We start from the raw sequence: 15617 nt of genomic DNA on the forward strand, positions 1-15617 counted from the left end.
ATCTAACAAACTGACGTAGGGATAGGGGAGCCGTTTAAACTGATGCAGCCGAATGGCTGATGTTGCGTGTTCTTTGCATTTCATATTCTACGAAAGGCGGCATTTTATTTCTCAGGCGCAAGATATTCCCCTCATTGTCTCTGTGCTGATGAGAGCCTGCTACCTTCCTGGGTCGAAATGTCGTTGACTCAATTAACAAACATAGGGTAACAAATGGCATTGAGAGGGCTAATGGACTGTTTCACAATCAGTGTTATTTGTTAAACGAAACACACCTTATTTGTTGGATGGATATTTCTGTGGTTCTTAAATTCACTGGGGCGGGCGGAGCTTGCCCGACTGCAAATGACCATGTAGGCCGGGAGCTCTGCCGGCTGAATATTCAACATAATCCTGGCATCTAAAATAGGTATGGATCATCCCCCCCCCCCCCCCAACCTCCCCACTGCCCCCCCCCACCACCACCACCAACACACACACCACGGGCCAGTTGCGGGACCCCCTGGCATGACCGATGCTTGATATTGCCACAGAAACTGCCTTAGTGGCATGGAGATGACACGGGCTAACAGGCATCCTACGGGGCGGTGGGCAGAATCGGGGCTGAGGCATCAGCCGCTCCTAGCGGGGTCGCTCGCAGCCCAGATGAGAAACTCAGTAGTGAGGCGCATGTGCTGGTGGCCCCAAAGGAGGTGTAAAAATCTGGATGAGAAGCAGAGTGGTGGCGCGGCAGGGGCTCGGGAACGGCCTGCGGAACCGGGGCGCACCACGACGCAGAGGTGTCAGCCAGGCACAGCGAGGTCGTCCTGACCCAGAGCAGGAGCACCGCATTGAAACGCGCTGGCTGGCCCCGCGGGAGACGCTGCCACGCGGGAAAAGCACAGTTCGAAGACCGTAAGTTATGCGTGGGCTCCCGCGGCCTCGAGTGACCAGAGGACACACCTGACACAGAGTGAAGAAGCACTACGTACCCATAAGGCCCAATCGGCAAGGAGCGGCTGCGAACAACCAGTGGCTATCCCAGGGGATGACGGGTTGGGACAATTTGGAACCTTGATATAGTGAAGCCAGATAGTATTTGGAGCAGCATTACTGGATCGTGTCGACAGCACGGGTGGCATATGTGAAGTCCAGTGGCCCGGTCATTACAGAAGATTGACACAGACTTCAGGCCCGAGTGTAGACTGGTGGTTTCAGCTGGAGCAGGGAGTAAGGTGAAATTCTATGTCAGGACCGGAGGCTCAGATTATGCTGTCTCTTCCTTTACTGACCTTTCACAGCAGCCAATAGTACAACAGTTAAACAAAAAACTTCATATCCCATGACACACATGGGCACATATCACATGCACCAATCACATATTGTGACCTGAGAGTATAACAGTTCTGACCCACAACGTCACATCCTCTTTCTTTGCTGCTTCACAGCAGATAAGTGATTTACTATCTTTTCTCCCGTCTATTGTGTTTATAATACATTGATTGTTTGCTCTTTTCTTTTATAAAATCAGCGCTGCGATTCCGCGCGCTTTGTTGTTTATATTTAACTGTTTCTGAATGTGCCCGATATTTTAATTAAGGATGTGGAGCGGGAGCGCTAACCCGCGCATCGCGTAGTCTGTCTTCTGTGTTGGTCTAACAGACTTTGCTCGACGTGCGCGCTTTTTACGAGCCGATCTCTTCCCAGGGGTTTCTCTAGAGATCGGCTCGTTGATTCAGTCGCGTGAGAGCAATTTGGGTTTGAACTAGCGGACAGGCTCCAAAAGCGTATCCCTGACGCCCAGTTTATTCTCTGGGTTGTAAAATTTTAATAAGGCTCTGCCTAGAGTGTTTACCAGGCAGCTCCCTCCACTTATTATCTAGGGCCTTTTCCCTACCTCATCCTGAGTGCCTGTAAGGGTTTTTTTCACTCCCCCTTTATTTTTGGATTGAATTATTCAATACACTGAGTTGTACAATGGCTCAATGGAGTGACCAAGATGCTGGGTATTACCTTGATGATACAGACAACCAATTGGAAGTTAATTTGGTGGAGGCACTTGACTCTAGAGTGCAACAGTCTGTGAATGATGCCTTGGTGAGAGCGCTGGGCCCATTTTCGGGGCAATTATTGGAATATGCCCACTCTCAAGGTTGGATGTCAGACAAGACACCTATTGTCCCTGAAGGAAGTAATCCTCAAGTATCCTCAAAATCCAAGTCTCAAACAAAGAATCTCGCAAGCGAGGATCCTTCTGAGGATATACACGCTGAGGTGTTTGAAAAACTACGCAAGAAGCGTATTGAGTAGCATAATTATAGCAATTTGAATAATTCTTCCACTTCAGGTAACTCCTCTGATCAGGATTTGGATGACCTGACTTCTCCATGCCCCAGTAAAAAGATGAAAAAGAGTACTACTTCTCACTTACTGGACTTTGACCCCTCAGAGATAATTCACCCCAGATCCTCCAATTGGCTCCCTTCCGCAGAAGTTGCGCAATATGTACACGCTAATCTGAGATAGAGTTGTGATAAGGAAGTGCGCACTCGCCTTAAGGCAGAATGTCCTAGACCTGATTCAGAGAACAATGTAGCTGCTACACCAGAGATTGATCCAACTATGGTTACATTCCTGATTTTTTTTCTTCTAAAGATCCTAAAAAAGGTTTAGATAGATCCTGGCGTTCTTGTTAGGATAAACTTCTAGACTTGTCGGGCCCCCTGACAAAAATGTTGGATTTGGCAGCAGTTTCTAAAGAATCAGGCATTCCTGTTGATACTGACGTCTTGCTGGGTTGGGCTCAACGCGCTTTATGCCAATTAGGCAACAGTAACTGTGCTATTTAGGCTGAGCGCAGAAAATCCATTCTCATGTGCATGGACCCTAAACTTGAAGATTTAGCCTCATCAGAAGCGGGTCTATCTGCAGAAGGTCTTCTATTTGGTTCATCCTTTATTAAGGAGTTAGCTAAATTTTGTTCTACCTTTTCCACCCTCGATAAAGCACAATCGTCCCTCAAAAAAGTCTTTAGACAAGGCCTTTTTGTCAGGGCCGGACGTTATGGCGGACAAATGCCTGGCCGGGGATCCTTTTCAAGTCCCCAAAACTATTACCCTTGAGGAAGAGGTAACTGGGCAGGTGATCAATCCGATGCCACCTTCTACCCCTCTCGTTCCAGAGGTGGTAGACCTAGATTTCGTAGAGGACATCGCAGAGGCCAACAAGGTGCGATTCAGGATGCATCCTACGCTGGTAAGCCTTATTCACCCTTCTCAGGTTACTCTTGGGGAAAGGGTGGGCTTGTGTGTGGAGAATTGGAGAAAGATTTCCAGGGACCCTTGGATCCTTCAGACAGTTTCAGGTTTTCATCTGGAGTTTATCAGCACTCCATGCCAATTGAATCCTTCTCTTCAAATGATTTTTTCCCTCGAAAGTCAGAGATTTATAGATGCAGAAGTGCAAATGTTATTAGACAAAGGAGCTGTAGTTTTTTCAACCCGTCGCCCAGCTGGGTTTTGCAATCCCATTTTTATAGTAGACAAAAAAGGAGGAGGTCATCGACTGGTTTTGAACTTAAAAGACTTCAATTCTTGGATTGTGTACAGACACTTCAAGATGGAGGGGATTCATATGCTAAGGGATATCTTTATAGAGACAGACTGGATGGTAAGATTAGATCTAAAAGACGCCTACCTATCGATCCCGATATTTCCCCCTCACAGGAGATTCCTCCAATTCCAATGGAAGGGTCAATTTTTGGAATTCACGGCTCTCCCATTCGGCCTATCCTCAGCACCGTGGTGCTTCACTAAGTTGTTGAGACTTGTAGTGGAAAATCTGAGAACCAAAGGGGTTCGCTTGATCATTTACCTGGACGACATCTTATTGATGGCCCAGGATCCATTGACTTTACAGATGCATTTGAACTGGACAATCAGTCTGTTGCAGGCTTTGGGTTTCCTTATCAATGCACAGAAGTCATTGTTGAATCCAACTCAAGTGATAGAGTTTTTGGGTTTCAAGATCAACTCTCTTCAGGCTCAATTGATTCTTCCCTCGAAGATTCGCAATATAAAGAGGGAATTAAGGTCAACCCTATCCAGTCCGACTATTTCTTTAAGGAACATTGCGCGATTGGTGGGCCTTTTGGCTTCTTCCATTCAGGCAATCTTCCCAGCTCCCCTTCACTATCGAGCTCTGCAAAGGTTAAAACTCAAATATCTGAGACAAGGATTGAGTTACTCAGCCCTGATCCCGTTATCCATAGAGGTCAGAGAGGAGATCCAATGGTGGCTTCACCATATGGAGGCGTGGAACGGCAGGGCCATCTTCGGAGCCCATCCAGAGGTAGTGATAGAATCAGATGCTAGCCAGTGGGGATGGGGAGCCCGTTGCGGATCTGTGGTGACTGGAGGCCGCTGGTCTGCGACGGAACAATCTCTCCACATCAATTGCCTAGAACTCCTAGCAGGATCTTTTGCGATAAAGAGTTTATCTCCTCTCAAGACAGACTGCTGCATCCTTCTCAGGATGGACAATATCTCAGCAGTGAGATATGTCAACAAGTTAGGGGGAACAAAATCCAGAGTCCTAGCGGAGATAGCCAAGGAGTTTTGGCATTATTGGTTGAACCACAGGTTAGTTATTTGTCGCTGAATATTTACCGGGATCCCAGAACAAGGTGGCGGACTGGTATTCCAGATACCTGATGGATGCCAGCGATTGGAGGCTGAATCCGATTATCTTTCAACAGATAATGCAGGAGTGGGGACCTTGCGAGGTAGATCTTTTTGCCTCTCGTCTCAATTGCCAGATTCCGAGGTTCTTCAGTTGGAGGCCGGACCCTCTGGCCTCACTGACAGATGCTTTTCTGCAGAATTGGTCCCCTTTTCGGGGATATGCATTCCCCCCGTTTCTTTTGATTCCCAGGGTTCTGTCCCAGATGCGGAGACAGAAATCAGACCTAGTTTTAGTGACCCCAGTTTGGAGGTCTCAGCCCTGGTTCCCCATGGCACTCCAGTTAGCCTGTGCTCCCCCGTTACTCATTCCTCCTCGTCAGGATCTATTGTTGAGTCCGGAGGGCCATCAACATCCTCTGATTTTGTCGGGGAATCTTTCGTTGATGGCATGGCTGGTTTCAGGACAAATTGGAAAACCCCAGGCATTTCGCAGCAAGCTGAGGAATTTATCAAGCAGGCCTGGGCTTCTAGTACCCACAAGACATATGCTTCTGCATGGCGCAGATGGTCTAGTTGGTGTAATGGAAGGAGTATCAATCCCTTGGAGACAAGTATTGATTTGAATCTTAATTTTTTAGCAGAGTTAGCTTCATCAGGCTTGGCCTATAGGACTGTTAATAATTTCAGGTCAGCTATTTCAGCTGGGCACAAACCTATTGATGGCAAACCAATAGGCGAACACCCGTTTATCTGTAAGTTATTGAGAGGTATTCGTTTTTCTAATCCTCCTCAGGCCAAATATAAGATGTTATGGGACATGAATATTGTGTTAAAATTTATAGATTCCTGGCCTAGCAATACATTTTTATCACGCAAACAACTTTCAGCGAAGTTGACAATGTTGCTGTGTTTGATTTCCTGCAAGCGGGTTTCGGATGTCAAGGCTTTGGACTTGTCTGGTAGAGTATACTCTCCTGAGGGTGTTACATGTTCTATTACCAGAAGAACCAAGACTAATTGCAGGTCAGTAACTTGCTCTAGCTATCCAGATAATTCAAAATTATGTGTGGTACAATGCTTGAAAGACTATTAATTGGCAACTGAAGAGTTCAGACAGAACATGAATGGTCAATTGTTAATTTCCTTACATAAACCCTTTAAACCAGTTGCATCAGCCACTCTCTCAAGGTGGATTAAATGGTTAATGAGTGAAGCGGGTATTAATACCGATCATTTTGGAGGCCATTCTGTTAGAGGAGCTATGGCCTCAAAATCTCTTGTCTTAGGTTACAGTTTGCAAGATATTATGAAGACGACTGACTGGCCTTCTGAATGTACTTTTCGTAAATTTTATTTTAAACCTGTTGTTGATGTTGCATCTATTGTTATTAATCAGCTTTGAACTAGCATAATCTGAGCCTCCGGTCCTGACATAGAATAAAACATTTTCAAGCTTACGCGTCAAGAATTTTCAATTCTATTAAGGACACGGAGGTGAGGATTATCCCACCCATTATTGATATTATAAGTGATATTCAAATGAGTATTTTAAATAAATGTTTTAGACCCTCCCTTGATTATAGTTGGAAGTATATTTTAAAGATTTTCTCGTTGAAAGATTTGTTAGTAGGAGGTGTTATTATTTATTTTTATTTCTCCTAGGATCTGATCAGAAGAATTCATGATTATTCATCTTGATATCTGTGGGGAAAACAACAGTGATATTTCATCATTCCGTAGGATATTTGGTTTGGCCAGTTGCCTAGGTGAAGTGATTCTTCAGAATCTGGAAGGTTGGAGAAAATTTTGGATCCTCACCTACAGAAGAAGTTCAAGAATGTGGTTTAGTTGTTATCTGTTGGACAAAGAAAGAGGATGTGACGTTGTGGGTCAGAACTGTTATACTCTCAGGTCACGATATGTGATTGGTGCATGTGATATGTGACCATGTGTGTCATGGGATATGAAGTTTTTTGTTTAACTGTTGTACTATTGGCTGCTGTGAAAGGTCAGTAAAGGAAGAGACAGCATAATCCTCGCCTCCGTGTCCTTAATAGATTTGAAAATTCTTGACGCGTAAGCTAGAATATTTTTTATTCGGGTGTGGCCTAGCTGCCCATTCATCACACTGGAGGTGGTGTTGTGTGCCTTTAACTGCGTGGAATTTGAACTGCGTCCCTGTGCACAAGTATTCTTGCAATACTTATTGGGCACTGATAGCAAGGAGAGCGGCCCTGACCCTAGGCTGATGGCTGGCCGGAACAGGTGTGGACTGTGTCGGGAGACAACAGAGAGGTGGCCAGAGATGGGAGAGTCCTTGAAACAACGAGACGCAACACACTACCAGGACTGATTCTGTTGGGTAACCAGGCTGTGTCAATACGGGGAAAACAGACAGAGTACAGTCAAAGCTACAATTCAACTTGAGGAAGTCCCCCAGGGCAAGAGACGAGGGATCATTGGCGCCAGACCTCACGTGTGATGGGGGAGTGCGGAACTGGAGGCAGAGGCGGTCATAAAACAGATACTGATGTCCATGCAATACAGTCTGACAAAAATCAATGGGAAAAACACGTGAAGTGTCTTTATCAGGTAGAGCGGCGTATATCCGAGTTAGAAGATGAGCAGTCCAGGATAGCCCCCACCCAGATGAAAATAGCTAAACCTTTGCACACATTACAAGCCAAAGCCGAGGATTTGGAGCCCGATTAAGGCTCAACAATGTAAGGATCGTAGGAGTAGTGGAATCGACCAATATAGACAATATGGAGCGCTATGTGGAACATCTACTCACTGATGTGCTGGGCCACGAAAACTTTTCAGCTACGTTTGTGGTCAAGCAAGCGCACCTCACCCTGGGGCTGCGCCTGGTCCTGGGGGCCCCACCCCGTCTGATCGTGGGTCGACTCCTTAATTACAGGGACAGGGATGCAGCTCTGAGGAAGGCCCGTGAATTGGGCACTGAGATTTCACGCAACAGGTGCAAGAGGCGCAACAGCAATTCCAACATGGGAAGGGAAGACTACGAGAGCTGCAATAGGCCCCAATATATAGCACAGTTCTTATGTTTTAGATGCATGTTATGGTAAAATGTGATTTTTGGCCAACACTGCACAGAGAGATGGTGGTAAGTCTCTGTAACATCTCTCCCCATGTGTTCACCACTCAGAGGGTTTATTCTACTGTTTGACTGGTATCAGGGAAAGGTCAGGAGGGTACGTGAGGAATTGCGCCAGTTGGGGGCTAGAGCAATGTGGATGGGGGGAGGGAAGCAAGCTAAATGGGGTGTTCAGTGTTTAATGGCAGATATTTATACTTGCACAGTACACTTGGTTGGAACTATTATCATGGGTAGTGTGTTGCCACAAGGCACAAACTGACTCACGGGGAGCATATGCACACCTCACATCCTACTAGACCTAAACCACTTTGGCTGCTGACATGGAATGTCTGAGGTCTCAGTGACAACAGGAAAAGATGTAAGGTTGCTTATTTACATAGACATAAAGTAGACGTGGCTATCCTACAGGAAATGCATCGCGCCGAGTAGAGGGTTTGCACACAGCACAGAATGGAGGGGCAGATCTGTGAGGCAGGGTTTACATCACATGCCAGTGGAGTCCTTGTTTGGTCTCATAGCGGAGCGAGGGTGCGGCTGCAGGAGCTCCATGCAGATTCAGGAGGCAGATATGTTATAGTTAAATGCACAATAGAAGACTTAGGTGGTCATTATGAACATGGCGGGTTGACCCGCCATGCCGGCGTTCGTGGGTAAAACCGCCAGCCGGTATGTCGGGCCAACCCGCCACATAATGAACACGGTGACTCACCGATAGGCTTCCTCCGTCAGGCAGCCTGGCGGCGGGTGGAAACATCATCCGACAGGGCAGCCGTGCTAACCCTCGGACAATGTTTCCTAATCCTCCAGCCTTTCCCTGGCAGGTTTCCCCACAGGGAAAGGCTGGCAGAGGGGGTGTCCCAGGGCTTCCCTGGGGGCCACTGCACTGCCCATGCACTTTGCATGGGCAGTGCATGGGCCCCGGTGCAGTGCCCCGTCGCGCAGGTCACTGCCTGATTTCCAGGCAGTGATCTGCGTGACAGGTGCAGCTTCACCCGCCGCACAGAGGCATTGGCGGCAGCTCCATGTGGAGCTGCAGTCAATGTCCCGGCCAGGTCTTCCTGTGGGCCGGCGGGCGGAAACAATGTTTCCGCCCGCCGGCCCACAGGAAGGTTCGTTATTTGGCCGGCGGGGATCTGGGGACGCTGGCGGTCAGTGTTTTGACCGCCAGCATGAACACGGCGGTTGTTACCGCTGTGTTCATTATGAGGGCCTTAATGATAATCTTACTAGGAGTACATGGCCCGAATCATGATGACCCAAACTTTTACCATTCACTTGCCTCTTGCTTGCAGTAACGGGGCGACTTACCACAGGTATGGTGTAAGGACCTCAGTTGTGTGCTTGACCCAGACCGGGACAGATCTAAAGGCCCCCCAAGGAGACCTTCAGCGTTGGCCCGAGTTATTCACGAGATAATGCACTGGGAGGGTTGCTAGATGTGGGGCTCCATCAATATCCAGCGTTTCCTGGGTTCATGCACTATTCCTCAGCTTACGACATACACACACAAATAGATTATTGGTTGCTCTTGCGATGCTTGACCCCTCAAATTCACAGTTGCGAGGTCTTGCATTGCACGTTCTTGAACCATTCCCCCATCATCATGACACTGCACTTACACTCTAAGCCTCCAACAGCGTTCTCCTGGCACTTCCTGCCTAATTCGCTCCTAGATGTAGTATTTAGGGAGGAGTTGGGTATTAGGGGAGTCACCATAGCAAAACACGCAGATGTATTGAAGGCTCTCTGAGGTCAGCTTTGGCACCTAGAAAAGGAGATAGCAGATCTGGAGCGGCAGCTTGAGTCTGTGGGTGACATGATTGTCATGAGCAGTATCAAGGCAAAGATTGAGGAATTCCAGGAAGTTGCCCAAAGTGAGGTGACACATCTCAGGAAATATGCAGTGGCACGAGTGTACGGAGAAGGTGAGCATCTGGGGGGCTAGGTTGGCAACCCTTATGCACCACAAACAAAAGTACAATGTGATACTACGGGTCCAGGATGAGGGTGGGCTGATTCTGAGAGAAACTGGGCAGGTGGCAGAGCTCTTTATGCTGATATTATAAAAACCTGTATTGTTCGCACTTAGAATACCGGTAAGAGGTGGTGATGGATTACTAGACCCATATCACTATGAAGTGGCTTATGGCAGACCGCAGGGAGAAATTGTTAGCCCTGCTACACCCAGGAGAAATTAAAGCCACCCTAAGAGATATGTCAGAGGGTAGAGCACCGGGTACGGATGACCTCACAGTGGGCTTCTATAAGGCGTTGTAGGAAGTTGGCTCTGTATATACTATTTCAAAGTGAGAAATAGTGTGCACAGAGTCCAAGGTTTCCCCTTGGAGGTAAGATAGTGGCAAAAGTAGATAATTCTAATGCTCTATTTTGTGGTAGTGTGGTCGAGCAGTAGGCTTATCAGAGGGTAGTGTTAAGCATTTGTTGTACACACACAGGCAATAAATAAGGAACACACACTCAAAGACTTACTCCAGGCCAATAGGTTTTTATATTGAAAAATATATTTTCTTAGTTTATTTTAAGAACCACAGGTTCAAGATTTACATCAAACACTTTAAATGTAAGGTACTTCACTTAGATACTTTAGGAACTTTGAATGAAAACAAAAGCATGTACAGTCTTTGTAAAAATGGCAATAAGCTATTTTCAAAGTGGACACAGTGCAAAAATTAACAGTTCCTGGGGGAGGGGGGGGGGGGGTAAGTAAAGGTTAGTTTTGGAGGTAAGTAAAACACTTACAAGTCTTAGTCCTGGGGCATAGGCAACCCCAAAGTTACCACACCAGCAGCAGCTCAGGGCCGGTCAGGTGCAGAGGTCAAAGAGGTGCCCAAAACACATAGGTGCCTATAAAGAACAGGGGTGCTCCGGTTCCAGTCTGCCAGCAGGTAAGCACCCGTGCCCTGCAGGCGTCACTGTGGAGGTTCAGGGGGGTCGTCTCTGGGTACTCATGGGCTCGCAGTCACCGGGGAGTCCTCCCTGAGGTGTTGGTTTCCTGCAGGTCGAGCCGGGGGCGTCGGCTGCAGAGTGTAGAGTCTCACGCTTCCGGCGGGAAACGTGAAGTCCTTGGAAGTTGCTTCTTTGTTGCAAAGAAGTAGCTGGTTTTGAACAAGGCCGCTGTTCACAGGAGTTTCTTGGTCCTGTAGTACAGGGCAGTTCTCTGAGGCTTCAGAGGTCGCTGGTCCCTGTCGGATGCATCGCTGGAGCAGGTTTTCGAAGTTGGAAACAGGCCGATAGGGCTGGGGCCAAATCAGTTGTCGTTTTCCTCCTTCTCTGCAGGCTTGTAGGTCAGCAGTCCTTCTTCTTTCTTCAGGTTGCAGGAATCTGATTTCCTGGGATCTGGGGAGCCCCTAAATACTGATGTGTTTAGGTCTGGGAGGGCAGTAGCCAATGGCTACTGTCCTTGAGGGTGGCACACCCTCTTTGTGCTTCCTCCCTGTGGGGAGGGGGGCACATCCCTAATCCTATTGGGGGAAGCCTCCAAACTCAAGATGGAGGATTTCTCAAGGCAGGGGTCACCTCAGCTCAGGACACCTTAGGGGCTGTCCTGACTGATGGGTGACTCCTCCGTGTTTTTCTCATTATCTCCTCCAGCCTTGCTGACAAAAGTGGGGGCAGTGGCCGGAGGGGCGGGCATCTCCACTAGCTGGGATGCCCTGGGGCGCTGTAACAAAAGGGGTGAGCTTTTGAGGCTCACCGCCAGGTGCTACAGTCCCTACAGCGGGAGGTGAGAAGCACCTCCACCCAGTACAGGCTTTGTTCTTGGTCACAGGAACCACAAAGGCACTCTCCCCATGTGGCTAGCAACATGTCTGGTGTGTGGCAGGCTGGCAGGAACTGGTAAGCCTACACTAGAAGTCGGATATGTATTCAGGGGGCATCTCTAAGATGCCCTTTGGGTGTATTTTACAATAAATTGCACACTGGCATCAGTGTGCATTTATTGTGCTGAGAAGTTTGATACCAAACATCCCAGTTTTCAGTGTAGCCATTATGGAACTGTGGAGTTCGTGTTTGACAAACTCCCAGACCATATACTCTTATGGCTACCCTACACTTACAATGTCTAAGGTTTTGCTTAGACACTGTAGGGGCATAGTGCTCATGCACATATACCCTCATCTGTGGTATAGGGCACCCTGCCTTAGGGCTGTAAGGCCTGCTAGAGGGGTGACTTACCTATGCCACAGGTAGTGTTAGGTTGGCATGACACTCTGAGGGGAGTGCCTTGTCGACTTACTCATTTTCTCCCCACCAGCACACACAAGCTGAGAAGCAGTGGGCATGTGCTGAGTGAGGGGTCCCTAGGGTGGCATAAGACATGCTGCAGCCCTTAGAGACCTTCCCTGGCATCAGGGCCCTTGGTACCAGGGGTATCAGTTACAAGGGACTTACATGAGTGCCAGGGTTGTGCCAATTGTGGAGACAAAGGTACAGTTTAGGGAAAGAACACTGGTGCTGGGGCCTGGTTAGCAGGGTCCCAGCACACTTTCAAATCATAACTTAGCATCAGCAAAGGAAAAACATTAGGGGGTAACTAGGCCAAGGAGGCATTTCATTACACAACCCCCCCACCCCCCCAAACGAAAGAGGATGAGACTAACCTTTCCCAAGAGAGTCTTCATTTTCTAAGTGGAAGAACCTGGAAAGGCCATCTGCATTGGCATGGGCAGTCCCAGTTCTGTGTTCCACTATAAAGTCCATTCCCTGTAGGGATATGGACCACCTCAACAGTTTAGGGTTTTCTCCTTTCATTTGCATGAGCCATCTGAGAGGTCTGTGGTCAGTCTGAACTATGAAGCGAGTACCAAAAAGGTATGGTCTCAACTTCTTCAGGGACCAGACCACAGCAAAGGCCTCCCTCTCAATGGCACTCCAACGCTGCTCCCTGGGGAGTAACCTCCTGCTAATAAAAGCAACAGGCTGGTCAAGGCCATCATCATTTGTTTGGGACAGGACTGCTCCTATCCCATGTTCAGAGGCATCTGTCTGCACTATGAACTGCTTAGAGTAATCTGGAGCTTTCAAAACTGGTGTTGTGCACATTGCTTGCTTCAGGGTGTCAAAGGCCTTTTGACAGTCCAAGGTCCAGTTAACTTTCTTGGGCATTTTCTTGGAGGTAAGTTCTGTGAGGGGGGTCACTATAGATCCATAATCCTTCACAAATCTCCTATAGTAACCAGTCAAGCCAAGGAATGCCTTGACTTGAGTCTGGGTTTTTGGAGCTACCCAGTCCCGAATAGTCTGGATCTTGGGTTGGAGTGGCTGAACTTGGCCTCCACCTACAAGGTGTCCCAAGTAAACCACAGTACCCTGCCCTATCTGACATTTAGATACCCCGATAGAGAGGCCTGCTGCTTGCAGGGCCTGAAAAACCTTTGTCGGGTGGACCAGGTGATCCTGCCAGCTGGAGCTAAAGACAGCAATATCATCAAGATAAGCTGCACTAAAGGACTCCAAGCCAGCAAGGACTTGATTCACCAACCTTTGGAAGGTGGCAGGGGCATTCTTTAAGCCAAAGGGCATCACAGTAAACTGGTAGTGCCCATCAGGTGTAGAGAATGCTGTTTTCTCTTTTGCTCCTGGTGCCATTCTTATTTGCCAGTACCCTGTTGTCAAGTCAAAGGTACTCAGGTATTTGGCAGCACCCAATTTGTCATTCAGCTCATCTGCCCTTGGAATGGGGTGAGCATCTGTCTTGGTGACAGAATTAAGCCCTCTGTAGTCCACACAGAAGCTCATCTCTCTCTTGCCATCTTTGGTGTGAGGTTTGGGGACCAAGACCACTGGGTTAGCCCAGGGACTGTCAGAGTGTCAATCACTCCCAACTCCAGCATCTTGTGAACTTCCACTTTGATGCTTTCCTTAACTTGGTCAGACTGTCTGAATATTTTGTTTTTGACAGGCATGCTATCTCCTGTGTCCACATCATGGGTACACAGGTGTGTCTGACCAGGGGTTAGGGAAAAGAGCTCAGCAAACTGCTGGAGGACTTGCCTGCAGTCAGCTTGCTGTTGGCCCGAGAGGGTGTCTGAGTAGATCACTCCATCTACTGTGCCATCTTTAGGGTCAGTGGAGAGGAGATCAGGGAGAGGTTCACTCTCTGCTTCCTGGTCCTCATCTGTAACCATCAACATGTTTACATCTGCCCTGTCATGGAAGAGTTTCAGGCAGTTAACATGGATCACCCTCTTGGGGGTCCTGCTAGTGCCTAGGTCCACCAGGTAGGTGACCTCACTCTTTTTTTCTAGCACTGGGTAAGGGCCACTCCATTTGTCCTGTGGGGGAGCCTCAGGGGATAGAACCTCTTCCTGAGAAGAGAGGTTCTGTTTCTTTTTCTGTGCTGAAGCTGGCTCCCCAGTCTTCTTTCTTTTTCTCTTGGAGGGTTGGGCCATTATTCCAGACTCCAACACCTCTTTCTGACCCTGAGCTCTGCACTGTGCCCTAGTCTTGACACACACCAGTGTAGGGATACCCAGCATGGCTGCATGGGTTTTGAGTTCTACCTCAGCCCATGCTGAGGACTCCAGATCATTTCCAAGCAGACATTCAACTGGTATAGCAGAAGAGACTACCACCTGTTTCAGGCCAGTGACCCCTCCCTATTCTAAAGTTACCATAGCCATGGGATGTACTTTAGTCTGATTGTCAGCATTGGTGACTGGATAGGTTTGCCCAGTCAGGTATTGTCCTGGGGAAACCAGTTTGTCTGTCACCATAGTGACACTGGCACCTGTATACCTCAGGGCCTCTAATCTAGTCCCATTAATAAAGAGCTGCTGCCTGTTTTTTTGCATGTTAGGCGGCCAGGCAGCTAGTGTGGCTAAGTCCACCCCACCCTCTGAGACTAATGTAGCTTCAGTGGGGACCCTGATTTTCTCTGGGCACACTGTTGATCCCACCTGGAGACTGGCTATTCCAGTGCTAACTTGAGTAGTAGTTGAAGTGGAACCTTTCTTGGGACAGGCCTTGTGTCCAGTTTGGTGTCCGTGCTGACTACAGCTGCGACACCAGGCCTTTTTGGGATCAAAGTTCTTACCCTTGTACCCAAATGAGGATTGTGAAGAGGCTTTGGACCCACACTCCTGTGCAGGTGTTTGGGGCCCTGTAGAAGACCCTTTACTTTTTCCCTTGGATGTCTCAACACTCTTCCCCTGGGGAGGCTTTGTGACCCCTTTCTTTTGGTCACCCCCTGTGGAAGTCTTCGTCACCCTTGTCTTGACCCAGTGATCTGCCTTCTTTCCCAATTCTTGGGGAGAAATTGGACCTAGGTCTACCAGATGCTGATGCAGTTTATCATTGAAACAATTACTTAAAAGGTATTCCTTCATAAACAAATTATACAGCCCTTCATAATCATGTACACCAATGCCATTAATCTAGTGTTTTGACTGAGAAGTCAACAAAATCAACCCAGGTCTGGCTCGAGGATTTTTGAGCCCCCCAGAACCTAATCCTGTACTCCCCAGTTGAGAATCCAAAGCCCTCAATCAGGGTAGCCTTCATGAGGTCATAGGATTCTGCATCTTTTCCAGAGAGTGTGAGGAGTCTATCCCTACACTTTCCAGTGAACATTTCCCAAAGGAGTGTACCCCAGTAAGATTTGTTTACTTTTCTGGTTGCACAAGCCCTCTCAAAAGCTGTGAACCATTTGATGATGTCATTACCATCTTCATATTTTGTTACAATCCCTTTGGGGATTTTTAACATGTCAGTATTCTCTCTGACCCTATTTAAGTTGCTGCCACCATTGATGGGAGCTAAACCCATCTCTGGTCTTTCCCTCTCTATGGCTAGGAGTTGTCTCTCCAAAGCCA

At 48.0% G+C, this 15617-nt stretch overlaps 1 long non-coding RNA gene across 2 annotated transcripts in view; it reads right to left on the minus strand.

Moving 5' to 3' along the window:
* The window catches only part of LOC138292304 (uncharacterized), a 180591-nt gene that overhangs the window by 117613 nt on the left and 47361 nt on the right, over positions 1–15617 (minus strand). The window contains exon 1 of one of the 2 annotated variants that reach the window (XR_011202645.1): positions 972–1191. The exons of the other annotated variant lie outside the window; for it this stretch is intronic. This is a non-coding gene — a long non-coding RNA (uncharacterized lncRNA). Of the gene's footprint in view, positions 1–971; positions 1192–15617 lie in introns of those variants that run through there. 2 annotated transcript variants of the gene reach the window in all.

The sequence above is a fragment of the Pleurodeles waltl genome, chromosome 4_2 (assembly GCF_031143425.1).
Source record: "Pleurodeles waltl isolate 20211129_DDA chromosome 4_2, aPleWal1.hap1.20221129, whole genome shotgun sequence".
NCBI classification, from domain to species: domain Eukaryota; kingdom Metazoa; phylum Chordata; class Amphibia; order Caudata; family Salamandridae; genus Pleurodeles; species Pleurodeles waltl.